The sequence below is a fragment of the Staurois parvus genome, unplaced genomic scaffold (genome assembly GCF_062004578.1).
Source record: "Staurois parvus isolate SC_StPar_1 unplaced genomic scaffold, SC_StPar_1.0 ptg000352l, whole genome shotgun sequence".
NCBI lineage: Eukaryota > Metazoa > Chordata > Amphibia > Anura > Ranidae > Staurois > Staurois parvus.
The window spans coordinates 452,770-473,526 of NW_028318148.1; the positions used below are offsets into that span (position 1 = coordinate 452,770).

The 20,757-nt window shown below is 51.3% G+C and overlaps 1 protein-coding gene across 9 annotated transcripts in view; it reads right to left on the bottom strand.

Annotated features, from left to right (window-relative positions):
• SEC16A (SEC16 homolog A, endoplasmic reticulum export factor) overlaps positions 1 to 20,526 on the bottom strand; it is a 111,099-nt gene extending 90,573 nt beyond the window's left edge. For all 9 annotated transcript variants that reach the window (XM_089684659.1, XM_089684664.1, XM_089684666.1 and 6 more), the window contains exon 1: positions 20,403 to 20,526. The gene's annotated coding sequence lies outside the window, so the exon portion shown is untranslated. The remainder of the gene's footprint in view (positions 1 to 20,402) is intronic.
• Positions 20,527 to 20,757: the final 231 nt, after the last annotated feature.

The following is a 20,757-nucleotide window of genomic DNA, read 5'->3' on the forward strand; positions in this document are numbered from 1 at the left end:
CTGACACATTAAAACTGCAGGCTGTCCCGAAGTGGTTAAAGAGATAAAATATCTTTTGGTTAAAGAGATAAAGTATCTTTTCTTTTATCCCTAAATCTGATACAAATAATATAACTCACATGTATTTGATATATTTTTATTATCTCTTTAGAGCCTCCCTCTTCATTTGTCCCCTGGCCACATCACTATATTCCCTTTTCTCTGTACCGTAGGTACATATGGAGTTCTGTGAGTCTCCATATTGCATGCTCCTGCTCTGTACTACAACATTAAGTGCAGATGTTCAGGGTGCTGTATACAGGGCCGCTGTTAGAAATCATGGGGCCCCGTACAGCCTGATGAGGCCTCCAGCTCCGCCCCTGACCCCACCCCTGGAGGGAGGTGAGAAAGGTGGGAGGTAAGAGGAAGAGATGAGGTAGGGTGGCAAGAAAGAGGGGAGAGAGGAGGGGGAAAAGGGGTAATGAGAGGGGGGGGCGAGAGGGAGGGGGCAGGGAGAGAGAGAGAGGGAGGGGGCGAGGGGCGAGAGAGAGAGAGAGGGAGGGGGCGAGGGGCGAGAGAGAGGGAGGGGGCGAGGGGCGAGAGAGAGGGAGGGAGGGGGCGAGGGGCGAGAGAGAGGGAGGGAGGGGGCGAGGGGCGAGAGAGAGGGAGGGAGGGGGCGAGGGGCGAGAGAGAGGGAGGGAGGGGGCGAGGGGCGAGAGAGAGGGAGGGAGGGGGCGAGGGGCGAGAGAGAGGGAGGGAGGGGGCGAGGGGCGAGAGAGAGGGAGGGAGGGGGCGAGGGGCGAGAGAGAGGGAGGGAGGGGGCGAGGGGCGAGAGAGAGGGAGGGAGGGGGCGAGGGGCGAGAGAGAGGGAGGGAGGGGGCGAGGGGCGAGAGAGAGGGAGGGAGGGGGCGAGGGGCGAGAGAGAGGGAGGGAGGGGGCGAGGGGCGAGAGAGAGGGAGGGAGGGGGCGAGGGGCGAGAGAGAGGGAGGGAGGGGGCGAGGGGCGAGAGAGAGGGAGGGAGGGGGCGAGGGGAGAGAGAGAGGGAGGGAGGGGGCGAGGGGAGAGAGAGAGGGAGGGAGGGGGCGAGGGGGAGAGAGAGAGGGAGGGAGGGGGCGAGGGGAGAGAGAGAGGGAGGGAGGGGGCGAGGGGAGAGAGAGAGGGAGGGAGGGGGCGAGGGGAGAGAGAGAGGGAGGGAGGGGGGCGAGGGGAGAGAGAGAGGGAGGGAGGGGGCGAGGGGAGAGAGAGAGGGAGGGAGGGGGCGAGGGGAGAGAGAGAGGGAGGGAGGGGGCGAGGGGAGAGAGAGAGGGAGGGAGGGGGCGAGGGGAAGAGAGAGAGGGAGGGAGGGGGCGAGGGGAGAGAGAGAGGGAGGGAGGGGGCGAGGGGAGAGAGAGAGGGAGGGAGGGGGCGAGGGGAGAGAGAGAGGGAGGGAGGGGGGCGAGGGGAGAGAGAGAGGGAGGGAGGGGGCGAGGGGAGAGAGAGAGGGAGGGAGGGGGCGAGGGGAGAGAGAGAGGGAGGGAGGGGGCGAGGGGAGAGAGAGAGGGAGGGAGGGGGCGAGGGGAGAGAGAGAGGGAGGGAGGGGGCGAGGGGAGAGAGAGAGGGAGGGAGGGGGCGAGGGGAGAGAGAGAGGGAGGGAGGGGGCGAGGGGAGAGAGAGAGGGAGGGAGGGGGCGAGGGGAGAGAGAGAGGGAGGGAGGGGGCGAGGGGAGAGAGAGAGGGAGGGAGGGGGCGAGGGGAGAGAGAGAGGGAGGGAGGGGGCGAGGGGAGAGAGAGAGGGAGGGAGGGGGCGAGGGGAGAGAGAGAGGGAGGGAGGGGGCGAGGGGAGAGAGAGAGGGAGGGAGGGGGCGAGGGGAGAGAGAGAGGGAGGGAGGGGGCGAGGGGAGAGAGAGAGGGAGGGAGGGGGCGAGGGGAGAGAGAGAGGGAGGGAGGGGGCGAGGGGAGAGAGAGAGGGAGGGAGGGGGCGAGGGGAGAGAGAGAGGGAGGGAGGGGGCGAGGGGAGAGAGAGGGAGGGATGGGGGCGAGGGGAGAGAGAGAGGGAGGGAGGGGGCGAGGGGAGAGAGAGAGGGAGGGAGGGGGCGAGGGGAGAGAGAGAGGGAGGGAGGGGGCGAGGGGAGAGAGAGAGGGAGGGAGGGGGCGAGGGGAGAGAGAGAGGGAGGGAGGGGGCGAGGGGAGAGAGAGAGGGAGGGAGGGGGCGAGGGGAGAGAGAGAGGGAGGGAGGGGGCGAGGGGAGAGAGAGAGGGAGGGAGGGGGCGAGGGGAGAGAGAGAGGGAGGGAGGGGGCGAGGGGAGAGAGAGAGAGAGGGAGGGGGCGAGGGGAGAGAGAGAGGGAGGGAGGGGGCGAGGGGAGAGAGAGAGAGAGGGAGGGGGCGAGGGGAGAGAGAGAGAGAGGGAGGGGGCGAGGGGAGAGAGAGAGAGAGGGAGGGGGCGAGGGGAGAGAGAGAGAGAGGGAGGGGGCGAGGGGAGAGAGAGAGAGAGGGAGGGGGCGAGGGGAGAGAGAGAGAGAGGGAGGGGGCGAGGGGAGAGAGAGAGGGAGGGGGCGAGGGGAGAGAGAGAGGGAGGGGGCGAGGGGAGAGAGAGAGGGAGGGGGCGAGGGGAGAGAGAGAGGGAGGGGGCGAGGGGAGAGAGAGAGGGAGGGGGCGAGGGGAGAGAGAGAGGGAGGGGGCGAGGGGAGAGAGAGAGGGAGGGGGCGAGGGGGAGAGAGAGAGGGAGGGGGCGAGGGGAGAGAGAGAGGGAGGGGGCGAGGGGAGAGAGAGAGGGAGGGGGCGAGGGGAGAGAGAGAGGGAGGGGGCGAGGGGGAGAGAGAGAGGGAGGGGGCGAGGGGAGAGAGAGAGGGGGGGGCGAGGGGAGAGAGAGAGGGGGGGGCGAGGGGAGAGAGAGAGGGGGGCGAGGGGAGAGAGGGAGGGAGGGGGCGAGGGGAGAGAGGGAGGGAGGGGGCGAGGGGAGAGAGGGAGGGAGGGGGCGAGGGGAGAGAGGGAGGGAGGGGGCGAGGGGAGAGAGGGAGGGAGGGGGCGAGGGGAGAGAGGGAGGGAGGGGGCGAGGGGAGAGAGGGAGGGAGGGGGGCGAGGGGAGAGAGGGAGGGAGGGGGGCGAGGGGGAGAGAGGGAGGGAGGGGGGCGAGGGGAGAGAGGGAGGGAGGGGGGCGAGGGGAGAGAGGGAGGGAGGGGGGCGAGGGGAGAGAGGGAGGGAGGGGGGCGAGGGGAGAGGGAGGGAGGGGGGCGAGCGAAGGAGGGAGGGGGCGAGCGAGGGAGGGAGGGGGCGAGCGAGGGAGGGAGGGGGGCGAGCGAGGGAGGGAGGGGGGCGCGAGAGAGAGAGAGGGGGCGAGGGGCGCGAGAGAGAGAGAGGGGGGCGAGGGGCGCGAGAGAGAGAGAGGGGGGCGAGGGGCGCGAGAGAGAGAGAGGGGGGCGAGGGGCGCGAGAGAGAGAGAGGGGGGCGAGGGGCGCGAGAGAGAGAGAGGGGGGCGAGGGGCGCGAGAGAGAGAGAGGGGGGCGAGGGGCGCGAGAGAGAGAGAGGGGGGCGAGGGGCGCGAGAGAGAGAGAGAGGGGGGCGAGGGGCGCGAGAGAGAGAGAGGGGGGCGAGGGGCGCGAGAGAGAGAGAGAGGGGGGCGAGGGGCGCGAGAGAGAGAGAGAGGGGGGCGAGGGGCGCGAGAGAGAGAGAGAGGGGGCGAGGGGCGCGAGAGAGAGAGAGGGGGGCGAGGGGCGCGAGAGAGAGAGAGGGGGGCGAGGGGCGCGAGAGAGAGAGAGGGGGGCGAGGGGCGCGAGAGAGAGAGAGGGGGGCGAGGGGCGCGAGAGAGAGAGAGGGGGGCGAGGGGCGCGAGAGAGAGAGAGGGGGGCGAGGGGCGCGAGAGAGAGAGAGGGGGGCGAGGGGCGCGAGAGAGAGAGAGGGGGGCGAGGGGCGCGAGAGAGAGAGAGGGGGGGCGAGGGGCGCGAGAGAGAGAGAGGGGGGGGCGAGGGGCGCGAGAGAGAGAGAGGGGGGGGCGAGGGGCGCGAGAGAGAGAGAGGGGGAACGAGGGGCGCGAGAGAGAGAGAGGGGGGGGCGAGGGGCGCGAGAGAGAGAGAGGGGGGGGCGAGGGGCGCGAGAGAGAGAGAGGGGGGGCGAGGGGCGCGAGAGAGAGAGAGGGGGGGGCGAGGGGCGCGAGAGAGAGAGGGGGGGCGAGGGGCGCGAGAGAGAGGGGGGCGAGGGGCGCGAGAGAGAGAGGGGGGCGAGGGGCGCGAGAGAGAGAGGGGGGCGAGGGGCGCGAGAGAGAGAGGGGGGCGAGGGGCGCGAGAGAGGGGGGCGAGGGGCGCGAGAGAGGGGGGCGAGGGGCGCGAGAGAGGGGGCGAGGGGCGCGAGAGAGGGGGCGAGGGGCGCGAGAGAGGGGGCGAGGGGCGCGAGAGAGGGGGCGAGGGGCGCGAGAGAGGGGGCGAGGGGCGCGAGAGAGGGGGCGAGGGGCGCGAGAGGGGGGGCGAGGGGGCGCGAGAGGGGGGGCGAGGGGCGCGAGAGGGGGGGCGAGGGGCGCGAGAGGGGGGGCGAGGGGCGCGAGAGGGGGGGCGAGGGCCGCGAGAGGGGGGGCGAGGGGCGCGAGAGAGGGGGCGAGGGGCGCGAGAGAGGGGGCGAGGGGCGCGAGAGAGAGAGGGGGCGAGAGGGGGGGCGAGGGGCGCGAGAGAGGGGGCGAGGGGCGCGAGAGAGGGGGCGAGGGGCGCGAGAGAGGGGGCGAGGGGCGCGAGAGAGGGGGGCGCGAGAGAGGGGGGGCGCGAGAGAGGGGGGGCGCGAGAGAGGGGGGGCGCGAGAGAGGGGGGGCGCGAGAGAGGGAGGGGGAGAGAGAGGGAGGGGGAGAGAGAGAGGGAGGGGGAGAGAGAGAGGGAGGGGGAGAGAGAGAGGGAGGGGAGAGAGAGAGGGAGGGGGAGAGAGAGAGGGAGGGGGAGAGGGGGGTGAGAGAGAAGGAGGGAGATGAGAATGGGGGAGGTGAGAGTATGGTCAGTATGTCTGCTACTCACAATTCTGGCCCCAGGCTGCTGTTTTGTATGCTCAGACAGTCAGGATCTAGAGTTTCTGCTGTGTTCTGTTTATTTAAATCTGCCTCCTCCATATCACTTTTCACAGCAGTGTTGAAGATCATCCTCCATATACACACAGGATCATCTCTAGATCTTCCCAGCCAGGGACACATCAGAATGAATGGAAGATCAGGGCTGTAGAGCCAGGGCAGTGATTCTGGTGGCCAGTGAGCAGCCGCTGGCCAGGTTGCAAGGGAGGGGCGGTGTTTGTAATGCATGGTTCTCCCAGAGGGGGCATTCCCTGTTCTGTGGCCGGACACCAGGCTCTCCGCTGTCACCGTCATGTCCTCATGTAAGGGGTCTGTGTGTCCGGGGAAGATGGGGGAACCGATCACATATCCCCAATCTAGAAACTGGACTAATAGGAAATTGGACTGCTGAGAAGAGCACCGTGAACAGGGGTCGATCTGCAGGAAAGTTTGATGGAGTATGAACAGTGCACTGCAACGAGTGGAGGCGCAGGTACAGAGCCTCTCATGGGGCCCCGTGACCAAATGGTCAGTCCGCCCCTGTAAGCAACATGTACTTGAAACTGCTAGCTGACCAAGCCCCCTTATTAATTGATGGGGTCCGGGCCCCCTACAGGCCTGGTGGTACCCCCTTATCAGCGGCCCTGGCTGTACAGACAGCCAGGACGAGGGGGAAACAGAGCAAAAGCCATACCTCTCCTCCATACCAGTGATTGACAGCGGCTCTGTGTCCCTCTTGCACTGGCTGTGAGGCACTCTACTGGCTACATGTATAGTTGTAAAACAGGAGTGGGGGCTCTAGAATAGGAACAGGAATATAGCCAGGTGACAATTGAATATTTTAAAATAAAAATTCAAATGCATGCAAGTTGTGTTATTTTTCTCTGATTTAGGACAATAAATTTTACTTTAACCTATTCCTGTCTACTCATTATACATAGACGCCAGACGGGAAGCAGCACAGATGCGGGCTGACGTACCTGAACGTCAGCCTGCATTGATGGCTCATGCGTGGCTCACAGAGTGTGCACCCCAGAGCCTGGTGATCGGTGTGTTGCCCAGACACATTACCGCTGTGTTCGGGCGATCACGTGATGTTTTACCATGTGACGAATCACTGCAGTCAGATAGTAAACAATGAAACTGAAAGATCACTTCTCTCCGCTCCCAGTGTGAGAGCAGAGAGCAGCGATCCTGCAGTGTGTGAGTGTACAGCAAACCTGTCAGGCTGCTTGTACACACACACACTGCAGTGCAAGCCACCCCAGTGCCCCTGATCACTGCGCCACAATACCCATAATAAATAATGCAGCCAGCCAGTCACCTGTTCCAGTGCACATAAAACACCCCAACACACCATACCAATGTCCTGATCACCACCATACCAGCACCCTTATCACTGCCATACCCCACACCAGCGCCTTGATCACCGCCATACCAGCACCCTTATCACTGCCATACCTCACACCAGCGTCTTGATCACCGCCATACCAGCACCCTGATCACCCCCCTACCCCGCACCAGCATCCTGATCACCCTTCTACCCCACAACAGAATCCTGATCACCCCCCTACCCCACAACAGCACACTGGCTACTGCGATACCAGCATCCTGATCATCGACATACCTCATGCTAATGTCCTGATCATCACCATACCCCATACCAGCGTTCTAATCACTGCCATATACCATACCAGCATTTGGCATTTTAGGATCTCAACTGATTACTTTCAAATCTCTCTCTCTCTCTCTCTCTCTCTCTCTCTCTCTCTCACACACAGACTAAATAATATTTAGGGTTACCCCAAAAATGTAGCACAATATATTTTGGCTTAAATTTACAAAGAAAAAATTATTTGCAAAATTTTATAACAAAAACGAAGCAAACAATGTATATATATTTTTTTAAATTTTCAGTATTTTTTCATTTATATAGCAAAAAAATAAAAAGCCCAGTGGTGATCAAATGCCATCAAAAGAAAGAAAGGATAGAAATGTCAGTGTTTCATGAGTAATTGTCACTCAAAGTGTGATAGTGCTGAAAGCTGAAAATTGGCCTGGACTGGAAGAGGGTAAAAGTGTCCGGACTTGAAAACGTAATTGGAAAAAGGAGAGACCCCCTGATACTGGGACCTTAAGGGCTTAGAAGGTACTAGAAGTATTAACCTCCGCCCGCCATATAAGGAAATGACGGGCACAAGGTTGTTCTCTTGTTCTGGGAGAATGTCATATGACGTCCTCCCACCCTAACCACGTGTGTGCGCCCCCGGGGGGGCACGCAGCGTGGAGATTGGTCCCAGGGACACAGCGGAAAGAGCCAATGACTTCGGCTCTGTCATGTGATCAGCTGTGTCCAATCACAGCTGATCTCAAGGAAATAAGGAAATGCCGGTTATTGACTCTTCTCCTCACGAGCTGTCACGCTGACAGCTCGTGAGGAGAGGAAAGTCAGTAATCGGCATTCCTCAGAGGGGACAGCTACACGGATCATCGGGGCACTGATGATCAGTGCCCCAATGATCAGTGTAGCCCCATCAGTGACACCTGTCAGTGCCTACCAGTGCACATCAAGGCCACATATCAGTGCCTACCAGTGCACATCAAGGCCACATATCAGTGCCTACCAGTGCACATCAAGGCCACATATCAGTGCCTACCAGTGCACATCAAGGCCACATATCAGTGCCTACCAGTGCACATCAAGGCCACATATCAGTGCCTACCAGTGCACATCAAGGCCACATATCAGTGCCTACCAGTGCACATCAAGGCCACATATCAGTGTCCATCTGAGCTGCCAGTCAGTGTCCATCTGAGCTGCCAGTCAGTGTCCATCTGAGCTGCCAGTCAGTGTCCATCTGAGCTGCCAGTCAGTGTCCATCTGAGCTGCCAGTCAGTGTCCATCTGAGCTGCCAGTCAGTGTCCATCTGAGCTGCCAGTCAGTGTCCATCTGAGCTGCCAGTCAGTGTCCATCTGAGCTGCCAGTCAGTGTCCATCTGAGCTGCCAGTCAGTGTCCATCTGAGCTGCCAGTCAGTGTCCATCTGAGCTGCCAGTCAGTGTCCATCTGAGCTGCCAGTCAGTGTCCATCTGAGCTGCCAGTCAGTGTCCATCTGAGCTGCCAGTCAGTGTCCATCTGAGCTGCCAGTCAGTGCTGTCTAACAGTGCCATATATGAGTACTGCCTTTCAGTGCCCATCAGTGATGTCTGTGAACGCCCACCAGTGCAGCCTCATTAGCGCACATCAGTGAAGGAGAAAAATTACTCAGTTACACAATTTTATAAACAGAAACTAAGAAAGAAACTTAAACCAAAAACAACTGAAATTTTTTTTTTTTTTTTAATCAAAAATAAAAAAAACCCAGTGGTGATTAAATACCACCAAATAAAGCTCGGTCTCAAAAAAAATGATAAAAATTTCACATGGGTACAGTGTTGCACAACCGCGCAATTATTCAAAGTGCGACAGTGCTGAAAGCTGAAAATTGGCCTGGGCAGGAAAGGGGTGAAAGTGCCCGGTAGGCAAGTGGTTAAAAAAGTAAAATTTTTATTTGTCAAAAAAGGTGATAACACATAGACATACAAAACAATATATCATACAGAGTCATAATAAAGCATCACAATCAGAAAATGAAATTACATAAAGGATACCCAGTATGACTGTGCTTGCATAAAAGACTGATTCCACTCCTTCCTCAGGGAAAAGAGAAGAACTCTGCATATGGATGACATCATCTACAAGATTAAACATATTTGTTTGGAACATGTCTCATATCCTTAACATCATAATAACTGTAAGTATATCTACAGATTACAAGGTATTATATGTTGTTACGGAGATGAGGCATGTTCCAAACAAATATGTTTAATCTTGTAGATGATGTCATCCATATGCAGAGTTCTTCTCTTTTCCCTGAGGGAGGAGTGGAATCACTCTGAAACGCGTTGGAACAATTAGATTAGTATCTCTGAAGCTTAGTTACATCTATGTTGATACCAATTTGTATCTTTTTTGACCAGTCAAACACAGTCATACTGGGTATCCTTATATAATTCCATTTTCTGATTGTGATGCTTTATTATGACTCTGTATGATAAATTGTTTTGTATGTCTTTGTGTTATCAACCTTTCTTGACAAATAAAATTTGTACTTTAATACGTATAGTACCTTCCAAGCCCTTAAAGTCTTTCTTTCTTGCAACCATTGGGGGAATCCCTCCCGCAGAGTCATTGTGCTCTCCCAGCAGGGGGGAAGGGGGGGGGGCGGAGGAAGCTGTCCCCGCCAGGAGAACACAGTGTTTACTTCTAGTGGCAATATTAGCCACTAGCAATAATCACATGTCAAATCTGACAGGCTGGTTGTACTCAAGTTAATCGATCAATCTACTTGGGTACATTGAGCCTACCCATACATGGTTCAAATCTCAGCCGGTCTCTGCTGAACCGGCCAAGATTCAAACCATCTATGGCCAGCTTTAGTCTCTTTTTTGCCTGATTTTATTTCTAGATATCACAAGCTACAGAAACTAGTACGAATCAAACTTGTATTGTTTAAACAGCCCTAAACAAAGGACAAGTAAAGTTCAGACGTCATCGGTTACTGCACAATACACAAGTCTCTTTACTCAAATGGAATCAAATCACTAATATGATCCAATTAAAAAAAAAAAAACCTGCTCAATTTCCTGGTGTATTTATGTGCGGAGTCTTCTTCTAAGTTAAAATGGTTGTAAAGGCTCAAGGTTTTTGTCCTTCCTTATCAAAAACCTTCTGTGTGTAGAAGCCCCCCTAACACTTACCCGAGTCCTTCCCCGATCCAGCGATGTCCACGAGAGCCTTGGTTCTAAAGGGACTCTCACTCCTAATTGGCTGAGGCAGCAGCAGAAGCCATTGGCTCCCACTGCTGTCAATCACATTCAGTGAGCCAATCAGGAGAGGGAGGGGTTGGGGCCAAGCCAAGGCTGTGTGTGTTAATGGATAGGCAGAGCCACGGCTTGGGAGCGTGCCTGCTCAGGTGCCACCATAGCAAGCTGCTTGCTATGGGAGCACCCGACAGGATGGAGGGGCCAGGAGCGTCGGCAGGGGACCCAAGAAGAGGAGGATCGGGGTTGCTCTGTGCAAAACCACTGCACAGAGCAGGGAAGTATGACATATTAAAAAAAAAAAAAAAAAACAAGACTTTAGTATCACTTTAATTAAAAATAAAGTTCTCATTTTGCAGGGTGGGTCAGTTAAAGATAACATTTATTCTAAATTGTAACTGTTCAGCTGATTTCTTATCCAACCAGGATATTGCCAGGAAGGAGGGATTCAATACAGGACAATCACAATTACAAACTGAAAACAACAAACAAGGTTACATGACACTGCATCTAACGACCACAAGTGTAAATCAATGCAGTAACTGAAGGCAATCCAAATACAGAAATTAATACCGTTTTACATGCAGCACTAAAATAACTTATAGTCATATTTACTTTCTGGATATTGTAGGCTAAAAATTCTCTAAACAAACAGTAAAGGGATGATTCAGAGCATGGTGAAAGAAATGTGAATGCTGCAGATGAAATGGAACACCTAAAGCAAATAATGTACAGTGCACTCCTGGCTCCCATAGCTGATGGCGTGGAATATTGCACGTCAAAAAAGCTAACATAGGTAGGTTTTATCTCAAAATGTAAACTCAACCATAGCACTGCCAAGCATCAAGCTGACAATCTCAGACCAACCTGCTTGACTGTCACATGATCTTCCCACAGGCTCACAAAAAGTAATAAAGTGTATGACTTGATATCAGAGTTATGTGACCTGTTCTTATCCGCCTGCTGCTGAAATGCAGTGCAGGCTGGTAGTTTAAATGTTACTACATACCTTCCCTGTACACTAAACTGTCCGTGTGCTACTTTTGCAAGTTAAGAATCTATAGTGTTGCAATAATTGTTAGAAAAACAGAAAGCAGAAAAACAATAAAAACACAAAATTTTAAAAGATATACATAAAATCACAGCTTAGACCCATGGGAGGCTCTTCTGCATAAACCCTTCCCACACCTAAAACATCAGAGGAAGCTGTCGGGACTCGTATTCCTAGCAGCACTGCAGACCCTGAAGATGTCCATGGTTGGATTAGAATGAACATCTGAGCATGGACCGCACCCTTCTCGCATTGTGACCACCTGCTATTAGCTAGTGAAATGCTGCCATTGATCGACCCTAATGGGACACTCCCCTCCACCCCACTGCCTACCGAGCTCGCCCTTCTTCCTCTCTCTACTCTTTTCCTCCACTTTTTTTTTTTATAATATTTTTATTATTGTTTCTTACAAAACCAACATAACATTTAATACAAAATTATCAATCATTTATTACAATTTTCCAAAATAACCCCCCCACCCCCATTCCCTCCCATACAGGGGCAGACTGACCATTCGAGCACTCGGCACTGCCCGAGGTCAGTAGGGGGCCCCCTGAGATGCCCCTGGTACCTTTCATTGGCTTTTTTCATAGGCTTTTTTTGGTGTTGTCGAGGACACAGGGGCCCCATGATGATCCCCTATTGCCTGGGGGCCCCATGAGTTGTCGGTTTGCCCCTGCTCCCATATTTCCTTGCCTAGTAGTTTTCCCTCTTGCTTACTATCATGAACACCATTAAATGTTCTTATCTTTATGTCAGCATATCTCTCCTACATCTCATTCCTCCATATTCTTCTACACCATCAGTTCTGCAAATCTCTGTGTAGTTTTAAACTCACACCAAATTTTTGTGAATTTACCCATTTTATCTTCTCCGCTGTGGTATAGTTCTTCCTTCCTGTATATATATTTATATATTCTACCCTCTTTATCCAATTCTTTAGTTTAGGGGTCTCTTGGACCTTTCAAAATTTAGGGATCAACCCTTTTGCTGCATTAAGTTAAGTATCGTACTCTTATATTGTTTCACTGTTAAATCAGTATTATGAAATAAGCACGCACATGGATCTTAATATACCCTCTCTCGTGATCTCAACTATTTGTTGTAATATCTCCTGCCAAAATTCCTGTATTTTTGGTCAATCCCACCATATATGTACTATTGTACCCTCCATCCTACAACCTCTCCGACAATACAAGGAATTCTCCGGATGTTGCTTATGAGCTCTATTGGGGTAACATACCATCTCTGCTAAAAATGTATAATTCATCTCCACTGTATTCATATCGATTGCCCCATGTGCAATTCTAAACATCATTTTCCTTCTCTGTTGCTCACTTATCTGCATGGTCAACTCATTTTCCAATTTACCCATGTACGCTGGAAGTACCGGTTCAGAGATCATAGTCGGTGTCTTATAAATACGTGAAGTACTGTGTTTTTGTATTCCATCTGAGTTTAATTGCTCAAATGGGTAAATATTTTCAACCCCTCTCAATGGCTGTGGAAATGATGCTACGAAATGCCTTGACGGTACCGCTAATCATCTAGCACATAAAACATGTCCTTTGTTTCAATTCTTGTAAAGTACCTATTTCCCTGTCTTTCATAATATCCTTTAGCAGTGCATTTTTATCTTTAATCCAAACTCCTGCTATAATGCTCTTGCCCGGTGGGAAAAAAATGTGTTCCCTCCAGTGGTATTAGTGGTGAATTAAACCCCCATCCTTTTACCAATTAAATCCCATATCCTAAATACATCTCCTGTTAAAGTACTAGTGTGTTCTGACAACGTCAGATACTGTTGTGGAACCCAAATAATTTAATCTGATTGTGCTGCACGGAGTGTTTGTCCAACTAACTCTCTGGCCCCAGACTCTTCCCAGCCACTGTACTCCTCAGTTTGGTCTAACATTGACAGCCTCTCTTCTTCTAGCCTGGGTAGAGCTGCTGATTCTAGATATGTCTGGAGTTTTTTTACTTCTATCTCCCTCCAACTCTATTGGGTTTTTATAATCAAAAGATGCGACGATGGAATCAGTGCTCCCACTCAGGCTCCCCCTCATCCACAGCACTCACCACAATGTTTGACCTCTTTGCAAGCAGGTCAAGAGCACTTTTGACCTGTTTGCAAAAGGGGTCAAACACTGTAGTGAATGTGGTGGATGAGGGGGAGTCTAAGTGGGAGCACTGATTCCATCGTCACATCTTGATTATACAGTACGGTCACTACAGCACTGAGCTATGGAAATCAGACTGGACTGTATTTAAAGATACAGGGATGTTTGAATCCCTAGGGAATCACTTTTATATTTGTTGTATTGTGTTGTCACCTTTGTAAGGAAAAAGGAACACAGGTTTTTGTATTTTGAATGCAGATCAGTGTATGTATAGCAAGTAGGGGGAGGTGCACTGTAGTACTCTTGTTGATGTGCAGATTCACTATCATTTACTGTCACATGGTTTGAGTAAAGGGCAGCACTATACCATTTTAGTTTCACAGATTATGTTAAGTGTTATCAGCTGCCAACCTACAAGTTACCATTGCGCAGATCCACTGTTTATGAGCTATGCATATCTACATTGAATTAAGCTGGACCAATGTAAGCCCCGGGTCACATGTATGTAGCTATGTGTGTCACAGGTGCTACACCTGCATTTTCTGCAGGAAAAAGGTCTCCGCACCTCTTTTTAAAATGCGGCCGCATGGACTGTTTTTGCTCCAAGCAATTTCCGCATGCGGGAAACTATACCGTGTTTTTCAGTGCATGGGGTGCCATTAAGAGTTAATGGTACCTCTGCATGTTTTCTGTGCAGCACCACGTTGTGTGTGCAGCTGCAGGAATGTGTGCAATTTACAAACAATCCCACACGTATGTGAACATACAGTAGCTTAAAGCTGACTCAGGCCAGGTGCAGTCCAGTGCATTTTTTAATCTGCATCACAAACACATGGATAGTGTTTTCCATGACTTCTAATGACCCTAGTTCACACTAGTGCAGCATGTTCCAGTGCAGTCAACAACTGGAGGGGAAAAAAAAAAAAAAAAAAAAAGGAAAAACGCACCAGAGTGCATCAAAACATGGATGCAGTATATGCTGTAGCTTCCTAAAAATATCACAGCACCCTGACTCAGTACTGCTCCAGCCCTCAGCCTTGATGCAAGCAGTGGGCTGGATCTTGAAAGAAGTTATGCAAATATCAAAATGCCTTGATGAGTGGATGTATGCCTGGAGAAGTAGGCTTGTCTAGACAGACTACATGTAGATTGCCCTAGCTAACACCCATGTGTGACTCTGAGCCTTCATGACTGAAAGAACTGAAATCTTATGAATGAATGCAGCAAGCCAGGGAGGAAAGCGCTGGATGATGTTGGCTGTGCTCTAGCCAGGAAATGAAGCAGGCTCTGCTACAACTTCTAATGCACACTGTGAGAAGATCATAGCAAGCAGTAAAAGCAGAGTAAGCAATTTCAGAAGGGCAAGACTAAAGGGAGATGCCAGACATTCTCACACAAGTATTCTGTGAATGGTGGCAGTGCCAAGCTAGTGACCCTCTGGGCACAGAAACATTGTGGCTATTACAGTTAGAGCACCAACTACTACATCAATTGTCAGTTTCCCCAGCGCTCCCTCAAGTATAAAATATGCATACTTACATTGGTCCAAGCATTAAGATCATACTGGTGTTCATGTTCAGCGGTTTAACCTTGCTGCCTGTGGGAACCTGACACTTGCTTTCGTTTTTAATAAAAAACAAACACTAGCAATAAATGTTGAGATAGAAGAAAGGTCACAAATCACTCTCACTAGTTTGTCACTTACTTATTATGTAACACTAACAAGTGAACTTCTATACCACTCTCACGTGATAAATGTTATACTTACCTGCTCTGCGCACCAGCACTGTAGGCTTCTCTCCAGCGATGCTGGCCCAGTGACATGATGCAAAGTAAGTGTGTAGGGATGGGGGTGCAGGACAGGTAGTGGGGTGATTTCTTAACTTTAAAGGAGAACTAGGGTTAAAGCTCTTTTAGCCCCACTTCTCCTGTAGATCACAGGAGTACACTGCATTCTGAACTCCGGTGACCTGTTTCCAGCTGACAGTGGGTTAGTCTTGTCGGCTGATGTCACAAAGCCAGTCCAGATTCGGGAGAGATTGCGGTTTTAATGTTGAGAACCACCCAGAATCCTTGAATGGCAGCTGGCTCAGCCTCTAAGCTAGCAAACCGCTTCCTCCCCCTTCAAAACCCGGCACTTCAGTGAGCACTGAAGGGGCAGAGCAGTCTTTGATCGCTCAGTTCTCGGTCTTAGAAACGGCAGTGGACTGATGCTGCATCCATATAGGTGAGTATAAATGTTTTTAGTACCACTTTAACACTATTGAAAGCTGCTGCTTCTGCCATCTCCTGGGACAAAGTAGATATTATGGTGGGGGCTCTGACACCTCTATTTACATATCAAAGAAGTCAGGTATGCTATTGTTATATTGCCTACTAATGCATTAACAGGGCCACAAAGATTATATCTATAGCCTCATTTGTAAAATCTTAATCAGACAGCCTCCAACAGTTGGGTGTAACAGAAAAAGCTTCTTTCAATACCTGCACTTAATTACCCAAAACAGGTAAATTCAAGCAGCAGTCAATCCATCCTAAGGGCCATCAGGAGCCAGAGACATACTTATGTCTAAAGTAATGGACAGAGATCTATAATGTAAATGTAATTAACTCCCTAAAATACCCTTTTCTAATAAACTATGTGCCGGTATATGCAGGAAGATGTTCTATTAATGTCTACTCTAGTGTGATAGAAAAGAAAAAAAAAAAAAAAACAAGATGAAAATAAGGAATGCCCTTTAACATACACTACAGATTGCAAATACAGTGCTGTGAAAAAGTATTTGCCCCTTTTCTGTTTTTTTTATTTTTCTGCATATTTGTCACACTTAGTCCCCGGTCATACCGGTGTGAATTGTCATGCAATTTGATTATTTCAAAATCACATGACAAGTCGCACCCTAATATCCGCAATGCAAGCAGTCAAATCAGTGCGACTCCAACTCCAGAGTCGCACAGATTATGAAAGTAGTTCATGCACTACCAGAGGCGGACTGACAACTCATGGGGCCCCCGGGCAATAGGGGATCATGGGTCCCGTGTCCTCGCTCACACTCAAACCACACCTAAAAAAGCCTACGAAAGGTACCAGGGGCATCTCATGGGGCCCCCTACTAACACCGGGCCCTCGGGCAGTGCCCGCGTTCCCAAATGGTCAGTCCACCCCTGTGCACTACGTTTTTTTTTCAATTTCAGGTGCGACTTGCATAGACATCTCTGCATGAAGTTGAAGAGGTCTTCCAAATCACACCTGAAGTCGCACCGACCTCCGACTTTGAAATCATGCGATTTCAAGTGAAGTCGCACGATGTCGGATTCGGTGTGACTGAAGCCTACAATGATTTAGAAATTTTATTACATAAAAAAGGGAAAAAAGCTGTCCAAGCCTGTCTGGCCCCATGTGAAAAAGTAATTGCCCCTAAACCTACCTTTGGCGGCAACAACTGCAATCAAGAGTTTGTGATAACTGGCGAGTCTTTCACATCACTGTGGAGGAATTTTGGCCTTCTCTTCTTTGCAGAATTGTTTTAATTCAGCCACGTTCAGGGTTTTTGACCATGTTTAAGGTCATGCCACAACATCTCAATCAGATTTAAGTCTAGACTTTGACTAGACCACTCCAAAACCTTAATTTTGTTTTAGCCATTCAGAGATGGACTTGCTGGTATGTTTCGGTTCACTGTCTTGCTGCATAACCCAAGTGCGCTTAAAGTCACGAACTGAGTGTTGGACATTCTCCTTCAGGATTTTCTGGTAGAGCGCAGAATTCATGGTTCCTTCAATTATGGCAAGTTGTCCAGGTCCTGAAGCTGCAAAGCAGCCCCAGACCACCACACTACCACCACCATATTTGTTAGTATGATGACCTGCTGTGTTTGTTTTACGCCAGATGTAATGGGACGCACACCTTCCAAAAAGTTCAATTTTTGTCTCATCAGTCCACAGGATATTTACCTAAAAGACTTGGGGATAATAAGGATGTTTTTTGGCAAATGTGAGTTCTTTTTTGGTCAGCAGAGTCTTTTGCCTTGGAACTCTCCCATGGATGCCATTTTTGCTCATTCTCTTTCTTTGCTGTCGAATCATGAACACTGACCTTAACTGAGGCAAGTGAAGCCTGCAGGTCTTTATATGTTGTTCTGGGTTCTTTTATGACCACCTGGGTGAGTCATTGTTGTGCTCTTGGAGTAATTTTGGTAGGCCGGCCACTCCTGGGAAGGTTCACCACTGTTCCAAGTTTTCTCCATTTGTGGATAATGGCTCTCACCATCGTTCACTGGAGTCCCAATGCCTTAGAAATAGCTTTGCAACCCTTTCTAGACCAATACATATCAGTTACTTTGTTTCTCATCTGTACTTGAATTTCTTTAGATCGCAGCATGATATGTTGCTTTATGAGATCTTTTAGCATGCGTCACATTGTCAGACCGCTTCTAATTAAGTGATTTCTTGATTCAACAGACCTGGCAGTAATCAGGCCTGTGTGTGGCAAGTAAAATATAACTCAGCTTTCAAAAAAAATGTGGTTAATCAATGTTCATTCATGATTTAGCAAGGGGAAGGTGGATGCAATTACTTTTTCACATAGGCAGGTTAGGACAGCTTTTTTTCCTTAAATTAAATCATCTTTAAAAACCGCATTTTGTATTTACTCATGTTATCTTTGTGTAATATTACAATTTGTTCCATGATCTGAATCATTTAAGTGTGGCAAATATGCAAATTTAAAAAAAAAAAAAAAAAAAAAAAAAAAAAGGATGGGGGCAAATACTTTTTCAAAGCATTGTCTATGCTGAAGTCCCAGTTCCAGTCTAGGCACATATTTCCTGTAAACTAGTATAGAGCCCTTTCTCCTCTCTACTGAATAGCCCTGCTGTTTCATGTGTGCAGTGGGGTCCCTGAATTGTCAAGAGCTGTTAAGACACGGAACACACTAAAACAGTGGTCAACCTACTTAATAGAAGGAGCCTCAAGAGCGATCAAAGGGGCACATATAGTAGAGAATGTAATACTATAGTAAGCTGGGAATGCAGCAAACGGACAGAGACTGTAGGCACATGACTGCGAACATGAGTTACTGTAGACCAAGGGCCACTTAAAGTGGAGTTCCAGCTGAAAAAAAAAAAAGTCAGCAGCAACAAAAACTGTAGCTGCTGACTTAAAATACAGCCACTTACTTGTCCCTCACATCCGCTGGTTTCACCGGCATCTTTAATGCGGGCACCCAGCTGTGACAGCTTGCAGCTTCACAGCCGGGTGCCCACAGCACATGCGCGAGAAGCACTGCTCTTTCTGAATGGCCCGTAGTCTTCTGGGACCTGTCATGTGTCCCAGAAGACTATGGGGAGGGAGGGGGGACAACCTCCGCTTCCAATTGCCTTGGGGATCGCAGCGGAAGTGGGACCGGGTACCTGTCAAATTCGGGTACCCGCTCCCCAAAGGTGTCAATCCTTAATGGGGAGCGGGCTACAAAGCATTAAAGCGGAACTTCCCTTTTGGGTGGTGCTCCGCTTTAAGTGATTTGGTAATTGGTCACAGGCCACAATTAACTATGGGTTTTACCACTCCCCAATCCATAAATGTAAAATGAGCCCTTACTGTCCTGAGCCCCCTATAACACTGCTTACACACTGATGCGCTGTGGTTTACCCAAGCCACAGGTACAGCACAGTGCACCTAAATGTTGCCATAGACCTCTATGACATCTTGTGGATATGGTGCACTTTGAAAGTGCACCAAACCTACAGGATGTAATAGAAGTCTATGGCTCAGTGCAGCTAACCTGGGGATCAGAGTGAAAGCAGCCTAACAGCCGTTAACCCTTTAATTGGTGCCAGTATGCCCAGTGTATGAGTTTAATACACAGACCTTTTCCTTTTACAGCTTCTGCAGGCATCGCTCTCCAGGCTGCTAGAAAGGGTTAGAAGCGGGGTGCTCTGGGTATCACTCAGCCTGGGACAGGAGACGGTGCGACAGCATTGGCTTCTGCTCCCAGCTCACTACACTCTCATGCTCTGGGATGACGGGTCAGAAAGCCCAGATCACGATCAACGGGCTGCTGAACCTGGGCATGTGCTTCTTTGGTTTGAGGACGTGGGCCACATCAGAGGGCTCCCGAGGCCTCGGGTTGTGCACCCCTGCTGTAGACTGCCAGAAACCGAAGACTACTAGAGATCATGACTATTACAGCCCCTTCACAAACCAATGCTTCCTCAGCCCCCACAATGATCTGGGCCACATCTGACATCCCCTTTCAACTGGAACTGAAGCAGTTGTACTCCTTTTGTGCAATTCCAATTCCTCACCAGCATCTTCTTCTGTGTGCCCGTTTTTTCAGCCATCTTTATTGGCCGGCACAGGATGACGTCACTCCTGCACATGAGCCAGTCATCCCAGCACCCAGGGATCAGGCCATCTCCTGCAAGATGAACAGCGCACAGCTCTGTTTACATGCTGGGAATCTCTGTGATCAGGCAGGTAGGTGTATAAGACATATGGCTTTACAAAGAGCCTGCCTGCTCACCCGAGTTCTGCTTTAAGGTGACAATACACAATACAATCTGATTGTACAATCGCCTTCCGATCTACCATCAACTCTGTAGTACAAGAGCCTGCCTGAATGGACTGAAATGCAATGGCTTGTTTAGGAGTGCCCTCCCATTACATACCAGTGGCAAGTCTAAAGCAGATTGTACAATCAGATTGCGCAGTGTATGGCCCTCATTAGGAAGTTCTATTATAAACGATCTGAGTAAAAAACAGAGAAATATGATGAGCGCAGGAAGGAAGAATGGTTGTGAGAACCACAGCAACCTGTCTGAGCAAGGTTCTCCCATCACTGAGCACCAGAACAGAGCCTATGGTGTGCAGGGCCCCGAGTATGGCCCCAGGGCCCCTACTCACTACTACAGGGCTCTAGGACACTGTGGAGTCAGACGGAACTGAGGGAGTCAATGACCAAAAAATAAAATCCTGCCTCCCACCCACCTAAAACTAGTGATGGGCCCCCAGAATGCCAGGGGCCACACTGAGCTACAAGGGCCACCCAGGACAGGGCACAAACCATAAGAGCAGACAATTCTATCATCTGTCATTCCTAAAAGACAACCATCCCTGCCCAATTACACTAAATCTTCACAAGGGGCCCAGGGGCCACACCATTCTACAAGGGGCCCCAGAGCAGAATTCAGCAATTCTTTCCAGCTGTCACCTGACACACATGTATCCCTCCTGCTCCTCACCAGCTTCCCACTCCACAGCCTGGAAACTCAGGGGCCACACAGAGCTCTGAGGGGCCCCACCGGACCTGGCTGTGCAGCTAAGTGCTCTTGCAGCCCTGTCACCCCATATCTGCCCCGATGTGTGACCCCACCGGACGCCCCCGGCCCCTCTCACCTGCAGCCGCGCTCTGCTCCGCCGCTGTCCGCAGTCTCCCGGCTCTGAAGGAAACTCTCCCCTAACTCGGCAGTGCAGCCATCTTGGACATCCGGCTCGCCGACGTGTACATTGCGACGTCAAGCTTCCCAGCGTGCGGACATCACGTGGAGCCGCTCTACCGGCAGCGACCAATGACGGCAAAGGGGTGGGACACGAGCCTAGCAGTTGTCGCCTACATGAGGGTAGCCATAGTACTGGTGGGATCCGTGACTGGGCTAAACGGAACGCTTAGCGCTTCTTATTGATAGGGAACAGCAGATAAGACCGTGGGCTGCGCCTAATTGCGATGATATGTTATCAGCCTATAAGCCGG